General features: G+C 31.3%; 3 non-coding genes across 3 annotated transcripts; 2 read left to right on the top strand and 1 right to left on the bottom strand.

Annotated features, from left to right (window-relative positions):
• Positions 1-3,970: 3,970 nt before the first annotated feature.
• Positions 3,971-4,059, bottom strand: TRNAS-GCU (transfer RNA serine (anticodon GCU)). The gene has a single exon. It is a non-coding gene; the product is annotated as a tRNA-Ser (tRNA).
• Positions 4,060-5,914: 1,855 nt separating this feature from the next.
• On the top strand, positions 5,915-5,986 carry TRNAR-UCU (transfer RNA arginine (anticodon UCU)). Its single transcript has one exon. It is a non-coding gene; the product is annotated as a tRNA-Arg (tRNA).
• Positions 5,987-8,142: 2,156 nt separating this feature from the next.
• Positions 8,143-8,216, top strand: TRNAP-UGG (transfer RNA proline (anticodon UGG)). Its single transcript has one exon. It is a non-coding gene; the product is annotated as a tRNA-Pro (tRNA).
• Positions 8,217-8,869: the final 653 nt, after the last annotated feature.

Raw genomic sequence — 8,869 nt, 5'->3', positions numbered from 1 at the left:
TTTAATTATTTTAATGATGATGATTATATAGATGATTTATACATAGTTGTATGGTTACTTACCCCATACTTGCATGTGTGTGGTGTTCATGCATGTTTTAATTTATGTTTGATGTATCTAATATGGTTGAGGGAGGGAGTCATAATCACCTGCAAGTTGGTATCTACATGATGTACCACTTCCTGTCATTGCCTATCTAGTGTATATATATATATATATATATGGGTAAATGCACAAAGTTGGGTCACAATTCCACAATAGTCAAATCTGGAGAATGAGACCTCTTAGAAACGGGTACCCGATTTTAAAAAATGGGCACCTGTTTTCAGCTCGGGTGCCCGACCCTAAATTTAAAAAATGGGAACCCATTATTTTTAAAAATTGGGTACTCGTTTTTTATTTTCAAAAAATAGGTACCCGTTTCTCAAAAAATTAAAATTTTGAATTTTTAAGTTTTCGACAGATTTTACATATCGCTTTTAGCTTTTCAAAACGGGTACCCATTTTTTGAAATTCAAATAACGGGTGCCCGTTTCTTACAACATGAGGCAGGATTTTTTTTTCTTGCCTCGAATTTTAGTTTGGGATAGGCTTGGTGAGACCAAGCCTATGCCTTGGCCTCTCAAGATTTGGCTAAGGCATTGAACTGACAAATTCATGCCTTGCCATAATTTTTAGAGGGTCTTCCTGATCAAATATCAGAGGAGCCAACAAAAGAATATCAGATATAGATTCAGGTCGATTCATTATGTGTACAATAACTTTGAATATTATTTATTTCCTCCCATTCACTAAATAAAAAGTGAGCCCATTTACCTATATGCTATACTGGATTTGTAATTTCATTTGATATGGGCACTGATTAATTAATCTATAGCTCAATAATTGATTCCGATCAATCATACATCTGACATTATTAATGGGATGTCAATAGAATTATTTATTCCTGATTTGTCAAAAATTAGAAATATTTTGTTTATTAGATATTCTTTAATCGGAGCTCAATCTGAATAATCGTAGAAATGATTTAATCATAAAATTTGTCCATAGTTTCTTCAGACATATTAAGTTAATATGCTTAGCTCGGAATTGTTTGAATTGTTAAATCTTCAACAACGGATATTGGTAAACGTCCTAAAGCAATGTGATCATAATTTAATTCATGGCGATCATAGGTCGAAAGTTCATATTCTTCAGTCATCGCTAGACAATTGGTGGGGCAATATTCGACACAATTTCCACAAAAGATACAAATTCCAAAATCAATACTATAATTTTCCAATCGTTTTTTCCCCATATCTATTCCGAATTTCCAATCCACAACAGGTAGATTGATCGGGCATACACGGACGCATACTTCACAAGCAATACATTTATCAAATTCAAAGTGGATCCTCTCGCGAAATCGTTCTGATGGGATCCATTTTTCATAGGGATATTGAATAGTAATAGGTAAACGATTCATGTGATATAAGGTAACCATAAAACCTTGCCCAATGTATCTCGCAGCCTGTATTGCTTGTTCACTATAATTCATAAACCCAGTTACCATGGAGAACATGTGTAAAATCTCCTCAAATAATCATAGAAATTTCTTTCTCTTCATAGATTTGATCTATCAAATTTGGATATATTGCAAAATTGATAAGACCCTCTTCACGAAGAAAAGAGAGTTAGTTATAATAAAATAAGTTGGAAAGAGGCTGTTAGTAAAAAATTACCCAAAGCAATAGGTAAAAGAAATTTCCACCCAAGATCCAATAATTGGTCCATTCTTATCCTAGGCAAGGTCCATCTTGCCGTGATAGAAATAAATAAGAACAGATAGGCTTTAGCTAATATAATTAGGATCCCAATTGTTATATTAACGACCCCGCTAATTCCAGAAATAGAATCCCATTCAAAATGTTCCAGAATGGGTATGAATGGAATTGATAAGTTCCACCCGCCCAAGTAAAGAACTGTTACAAAGAATGAAGAAGCTAATAGATTTAGATAAGAAGCAACGTAAAATAAACCAAATTTGATACCCGAATATTCAGTTTGATAACCCGCTACCAATTCTTCTTCCGCTTCTGGTAAATCAAAGGGCAATCTTTCACATTCTACCAGAGATGAGATGAAAAAAGCTAAAAACCCTATAGGTTGATGCCACAAATTCCATCCTAAAAAACCATATCTGCACTGTGCTTCAACTATATCAATTATACTTGAACTATTCGATAATTATAGTCGACAGAAACATCACTGTTTTCATCTCTATTCCAAAACCGTACGTGAAACTTTCACTTCATACGGCTTCTCAATGGTCATTAAGAAATAAAGAACACAATAAAAAAAAAAAAAAAAGCACCAGATCATAAATTGAACCAATGAGATTCCGTCTGCTACAAATAATAGGAGCTTTTGAACCTATCTTAACCTTCAGTATTCTTTTTGCGAGAGAAAGAAAACTGTGTTAAAGGATTACTTCATTCTGGATAGCCATTTTTTGAAGTAGATAGAAACATATTGTAGATCGGGGTTCTGGGGAAGTACTACTTGATCATCCCTACCAATGTCAAGTCCTTATTGTTATCCCATTTCTATGGAAATATCTTTGGTCTAGATAAGATATCAGTTTCTTTTTTTTCACTAATCTTTTTTATATCTTGGTGTTTCTCACCATCTACCTTTGCTTGATTTTTAGTATATAATGACGGTAACTTCATACTTTTATACTTTTCCTCCCCGCTATTGGGTCCCAATGACTAATATATGAACTGGGGCACACAGTTTTCACTGATTGTGCATGCTCTCACTCTTGTACATGGGGGATGGGACTTAATCATCTTACTGCAAGATTTGTAAACTGTTTGATCTCACCCATATGACTATCTAGTTTTTTGATCGGAATATTCATCCCATTAAGTTCTGTTTTTCCCTCTTTTTATAACTAACTAAAAAAGGGAAAAATGAATCTCATATTCCAATGAATCACACGTAGAGATATAGATAACACACATAAAGCTAAAGGAATTTCGTAACTAATAGCTTGAGCAGCAGCTCGGAGACCACCTAAAAAAGAATATTTATTATTGGATGCATATCCTGCTATAAGCAGTCCAAGGGGAGCAATACTTGAAATTGCAATCAAAAAAAAAATGCCTATACTAAGATCAATTAAAACAATGTGGCGACCAAAGGGAATTACTAAATAGCCTAAAAAAATAGGTATCACTTGATATGGAAAAAACATCTTTTTTTTCTATCATTTTATGATTAGTTAGTTGTTACAATTTAACTATTTCTAATTGGATCATTTTCATTAACTAAATTGATGTAACACTCTTTTTCCTCGTTCTGATGTTTATTTTGTGATACATCTATTCTCGACAGATCAAAATAACTTGAGTCAATATCAATGGCATCACAGTTGCAGTTTGGGTGATTAGCTAGTGATTAGAATATGTTATTAGAAGATAACATATCTTTCAATATTCTATTTAAAAAATGAGTAAAGATGATAATTTATCTATTCCAAATTTTCTTCTATTTTAGACATAGACTGTACTTGTTTCTATTGTTTTGTTGATTGTGATAATCTTAAACAAGTTTAGGGTAGTTTAATTAGTATTCGAATTCCTATTTATCCTGTTCAATTCCAAGCAAAGAAGAAAAGAGAAACAGAATAGATTCAATTTTGAATCTGCTTTTTTTCTTTGCTCAGCCAATGCCAATAGCCAATATATGATACAAAAATTGATGATCTATTCCGTTTTCTAATAAGAATAATTTCAGAGATTACATAATGCTTACTCTTAAGCTGTTCGTTTACACAATAGTGATATTTTTTGTTTCTCTCTTTATCTTTGGATTCCTATCAAACGATCCAGGACGAAATCCTGGGCATAAAGAATAGAAAAAAAGATTAGAAAGTAGATTTTGTCAAAATCCCTTAATAGGTTTTGAGGAGTAATCTCAGACTGAACGGAGAGAGAGGGATTCGAACCCTCGGTACAAAATAGTTTGTACAACGGATTAGCAATCCACCGCTTTAGTCCGCTCAGCCATCTCTCCTAGATGGCAGATCTAAAATGAATATAGCATTTCACTAAATAAAGACCAACATTTGTGAGAATCCAATTTTATTTTTTTATTCCATTTCAAACAATTTTTCTCTTTTTCTAGCCCGGCCATTGTCTTTCCTAGATAAGGAATTAATTGACTAAATTATGAAGAATACAGTGCTCTACCTAATCTGAAAGCTAAAATCATTATTATAAAAGTAACAGCAATAAAAAGGGCTATCAAAATTTGACCTTGTGATATCATTTCTTATATTTCCTTTTATGTATTATATTTTTATCTCTTATTATAAGATTAATAGATAAGCACTTGCTATATATAATGTATTATATTTTTATCTCTTATTATAAGATTAATAGATAAGCACTTGCTATATAATATATATATTGTTTTTTATTCCAACTATTTCAGATTATAATCTGGATGAGATGTTCTAGATTGGATTGAAAATGTATAGATCATATTGAAGGGTAAAAAAGAGATTTCAAAGACTAAGAGTGGATCATTCTTATTTTCTATATCTGTCATAAAGAAAAACTAATTCCAAATTACTTGAATTATTCTAAAGAATGTGTTAATAATCATAACAACTAATCTATAAATAGACTAGTTACTAAAGAAAATCATACTATTAGTCATGGAGTATTCCCTACAATATTGATTGAGGGTTTTTCTTTTTTCTTGTAAGAGTAAAAACAAAACAATAAGGTAAGGGACGGAAGAAGTGAAAAGAAACTATCTCTTATTAAGTTTTCAGGAATAGGAAAATATGATGATCGGAACTTGCATTAGATTCTTATTAGAATCTAAAAATTACTTTTTCCTATTGGACAAAAAATCGATCTGTATGATACAATGAAATTGTAGCGGGTATAGTTTAGTGGTAAAAGTGTGATTCGTTCTATCATTATATTCAACAGAGTTGAAGGATCTTTCAACTCTCATTTATATTTTTTTATATAAAAAACTCTATTTACTATATAGGTTCTAAACCTCTCCTATGAATACCCTAGGTCAGGAAAGGAATTGTGCGCATTCTCGTAATTTGAATTTGGAATGAATGATAAAATGACGATATTTTCCATTCAAGATGGCGAAACAGAATGTAGAATTTTTGAAAAGATTAGACCGATCTATCTAATCGGATCAATCAAAGATCCATGGATATCAAAATATTATTTTTCATCGTAACTAAACTAAATGTTCAACTACTAGAATAAAAAAGTTGGAGTCAAATAGCTAGGTAACAGTGACTTTGGTTTACTTTAGTCACCGTGATTTTGTTTGAGCTCGGTGAAATTTGATTTCCTCTAGGATTACAATCAGTAGAAATAGAAAACGAAGTAATTAGAAATATTTTTGAGCCCAATATTAAGAATTTTTCAATCTTATCTTTCTATAGGGATCATCTATCAAGTGAATAGGTATTTTCTATTTAAGGTTCTTCACCTGAAGTTAAGAGGAAAGAACTACAAATACAACTAACATAGATGTTATGGAGCAGAGCATAAATAATTTATGTATTATGTGAAAAAGCATTTTTTTTTTTATCAGACCTCCCTTTCTATCTCTCTCTCATGGAGGAGCCGAATGAAATGAAATTTTCATGTTCGGTTCTGAATTAGAGGCGTTAATCAACGTCGACTATAACCCCTAGCCTTCCAAGCTAACGATGCGGGTTCGATTCCCGCTACCCGCTCATTCATATTTCTTATTCTTATTTCATTTTTCATGCCCATGTTACCTACCTATTCTTTCTCTTTCGTTCCCGAATATCGTTGTGAATAGAGAAAAAATCATACTTTTTTATTCCCAATCGATAAAGTAAAGGAATAATGAAAATAAAGCGTCCATCGTCTAATGGATAGGACAGAGGTCTTCTAAACCTTAGGTATAGGTTCAAATCCTATTGGACGTAATAATTCGTCGTTATGCTTTGTTAAATGTTGAAAAATGATTATTTAGCTCTTTTATACTATTTCGAGCATAATAAAAAGTTGGAGATTTTCTTGAATAGCTTCTTTTAAGAGATCTTCTGCTTGTTGCGTGAATGTCCCAGTAGAACGTATAATTTCTCCAAATTGGGGTTTCTTTTTTACTAAATACTCGCGCAGCTTAAGAATAAATTTTTTAACTTGTACGATCTCTAATACATCTAGATATCCATTCGTTCCAGTATAAATCATAGCTATTTGTTCTTCCACTGTCAAAGGATCTGATTGAGATTGCTTGAGCAACTCGCGTAATCGTTGGCCTCTTGCCAATTGATCTTGCGTAGCTTTATCAAGATCAGAAGCGAATTGTGCAAAAGATTCTAACTCTGCAAGTTGAGCTAATTCTAATTTTAATTTCCCAGCTACTTGTTTCATAGCTTTCATCTGAGCTGCGGATCCTACTCTAGATACGGAAAGACCCACATTAATGGCAGGTTGAATTCCTGCATTGAAGAGATCAGCTGACAAGAAGATTTGTCCGTCGGTAATGGAAATGACGTTAGTGGGGATATAAGCTGAGACATCTCCAGCTTGAGTCTCAACTATTGGTAAAGCAGTCAAGCTACCTCCACCTAACTGCGAATTTAATTTAGCTGCTCTTTCTAATAAGCGAGAATGTAAATAGAAAACATCTCCTGGATAAGCTTCCCGGCCAGGTGGTCTTCTTAATAGAAGAGACATTTGTCGATAAGCTTGTGCTTGTTTGGAAAGATCATCATAAATGATTAATGTATGTTGTTCTTTATACATAAAGTATTCGGCTAAAGCTGCTCCTGTATAAGGAGCAAGATATTGTAATGTAGCAGGAGAATCTGCAGTTTCCGCTACCACAATGGTATACTCCATTGCGCCACGTTCTTGGAACGTATTAACATTATAGATTAACCAAGGTAGATCTATTTCTAAACTTATTAGATCTATTTTGAGAATATGGTTTATATGTATTCCGAAAAGATGGCTTCATTTTATTCATAGTTTGTTTTATGAACCTTTCAAATACTATTTATTTTGTTTCAAAATATTTCGAAAAGAAATATTGACAGTGACTTGTTAATATAATATATATACAAAGATAAAGAAATCAATATCTTCAATATATATTTCTATTTCTGGGCAGAAATGTTAGATTCAATCTATTTTTTGATTTCTCCATGAATGGTATGCTTGTAACAAGAAGGACAAAAAATTTTTAATTCCAATCAATTAGGAGTATTGCGGCGATTTTTTCGAGTCATATATCTGGAAATACCCGTTGATTTTTTTTCAACACTGTCTTGGGTACAACTAGTACATTCTAAAGTAATCGTTATTCTTACATTTCCACCCTTGGCCATATAACTTACTTTTGGTATTATATGTACTTCTTTTCAATTTGGAAAAAAAAAAGAGAAGAAAGAGAAAGGGATAGAAGTTGTCTTAAAAATGATTAAAGATTTTATTACTTAATTCATTCTCGTAATAAAATCTTTAATTAAGATTTTCAAGTAGTTTACTATTTGAGGAACTTTTGGATCTATATTTTTACTTTTATCTTAATCCTAACTTCACCCTCACCTTCTAAAATTTTCTTTATCCAATAAGAAAAGGAAATGAATCTAACATCATTTTTTTATTTTGGGTTCGCAGGAAAGCAAAAAAAATGAAAGTCAAAAAAAGGGAAAAGTCAGAGCATCTGGGAAAAAATGATTTATCTCAATTAATAAACTGGATAAAAATACCAAGCATAAAGTAGCTAACACAGGCGCTGTGGAAAGATATGTTTTTATATCTTGCATTGTTCGTAAGTTCTCCTTCTCAAGAATGATAGATATATCATATGGTCAACTACACCCGTAGTTTACGACTATCTGCAAACAGATATTTGTATTTGGTACAAATTATTTTTTTTTTTTACAATATGATATGAATGATAGTAATAACTATGTAATAGTAAGTAATCAAGTACTGTCAATAAATAGACATCTTTTACATTATATCTTCCGTATATATAGTCTATTCACGTGCGAAGGTAGATAAATGTGGAAAACAAAATTCAATATTTTTAATATAAAATATTGAATAAAAAATACTCACGATTAAAAGGGATGTAGCGCAGCTTGGTAGCGCGTTTGTTTTGGGTACAAAATGTCGCAGGTTCAAATCCTGTCATCCCTACCCTTTTTTATTTAGAGCTCTCACTGTCTTGATTTTAGAAATATAAATTTTATAGTGTTATAATTTTATTTACTATTTTGTATTATTTTTTAATCAAAGGTAGTACCTAAATGTAAAATAGCAATGTTCACTAAAACTTTAATAACTTTTTTATTTTATAATTTTTCTTAAATTAATTTATATGTCATCAATCTACATTCAATTCTTTTGAAGTTTTAAAAAAAAAAAATTGAAAAAAATGAAATTTTGATCAAATTATGGTGTCCGTACACGAGAGGTTTTAAAATTTTCCTTTATAGCCAATTAAAATTTAATTTTAAAAAAATACTCATTAAAAAATTCAAGAAAAATATTCTCATCAATCTTTGGTGTGTCAGGTAACTCCATTTATAAGGATTCACAAAAATTCATTCATTTGTGTCAAATTATGGTGTCTGTACACGAGCGTCGTATGGTCCTGAAACAGGCATTTTGAAAAAGTGGTTTTTGAAGATCCATATCAAAAAAATAATCCATCATATGGGTATACAAATAAATTACATATTCAAAAAGAAGATTTCAAGCACTAAAATTTTTATTGCTGAAGTTTTTTTATATTTAATCTCTAAATGGCTTAAATTTTGGCATCAATTGACAAAATATTTCAAAAACAG

This window comes from Cupressus sempervirens, chromosome 4 (assembly GCF_028749045.1).
Source record: "Cupressus sempervirens isolate cs-2001-9-10 chromosome 4, ASM2874904v1, whole genome shotgun sequence".
Taxonomy (NCBI): Eukaryota; Viridiplantae; Streptophyta; class Pinopsida; order Cupressales; family Cupressaceae; genus Cupressus; species Cupressus sempervirens.
This window is presented reverse-complemented; position numbering and strand designations above follow the sequence as displayed.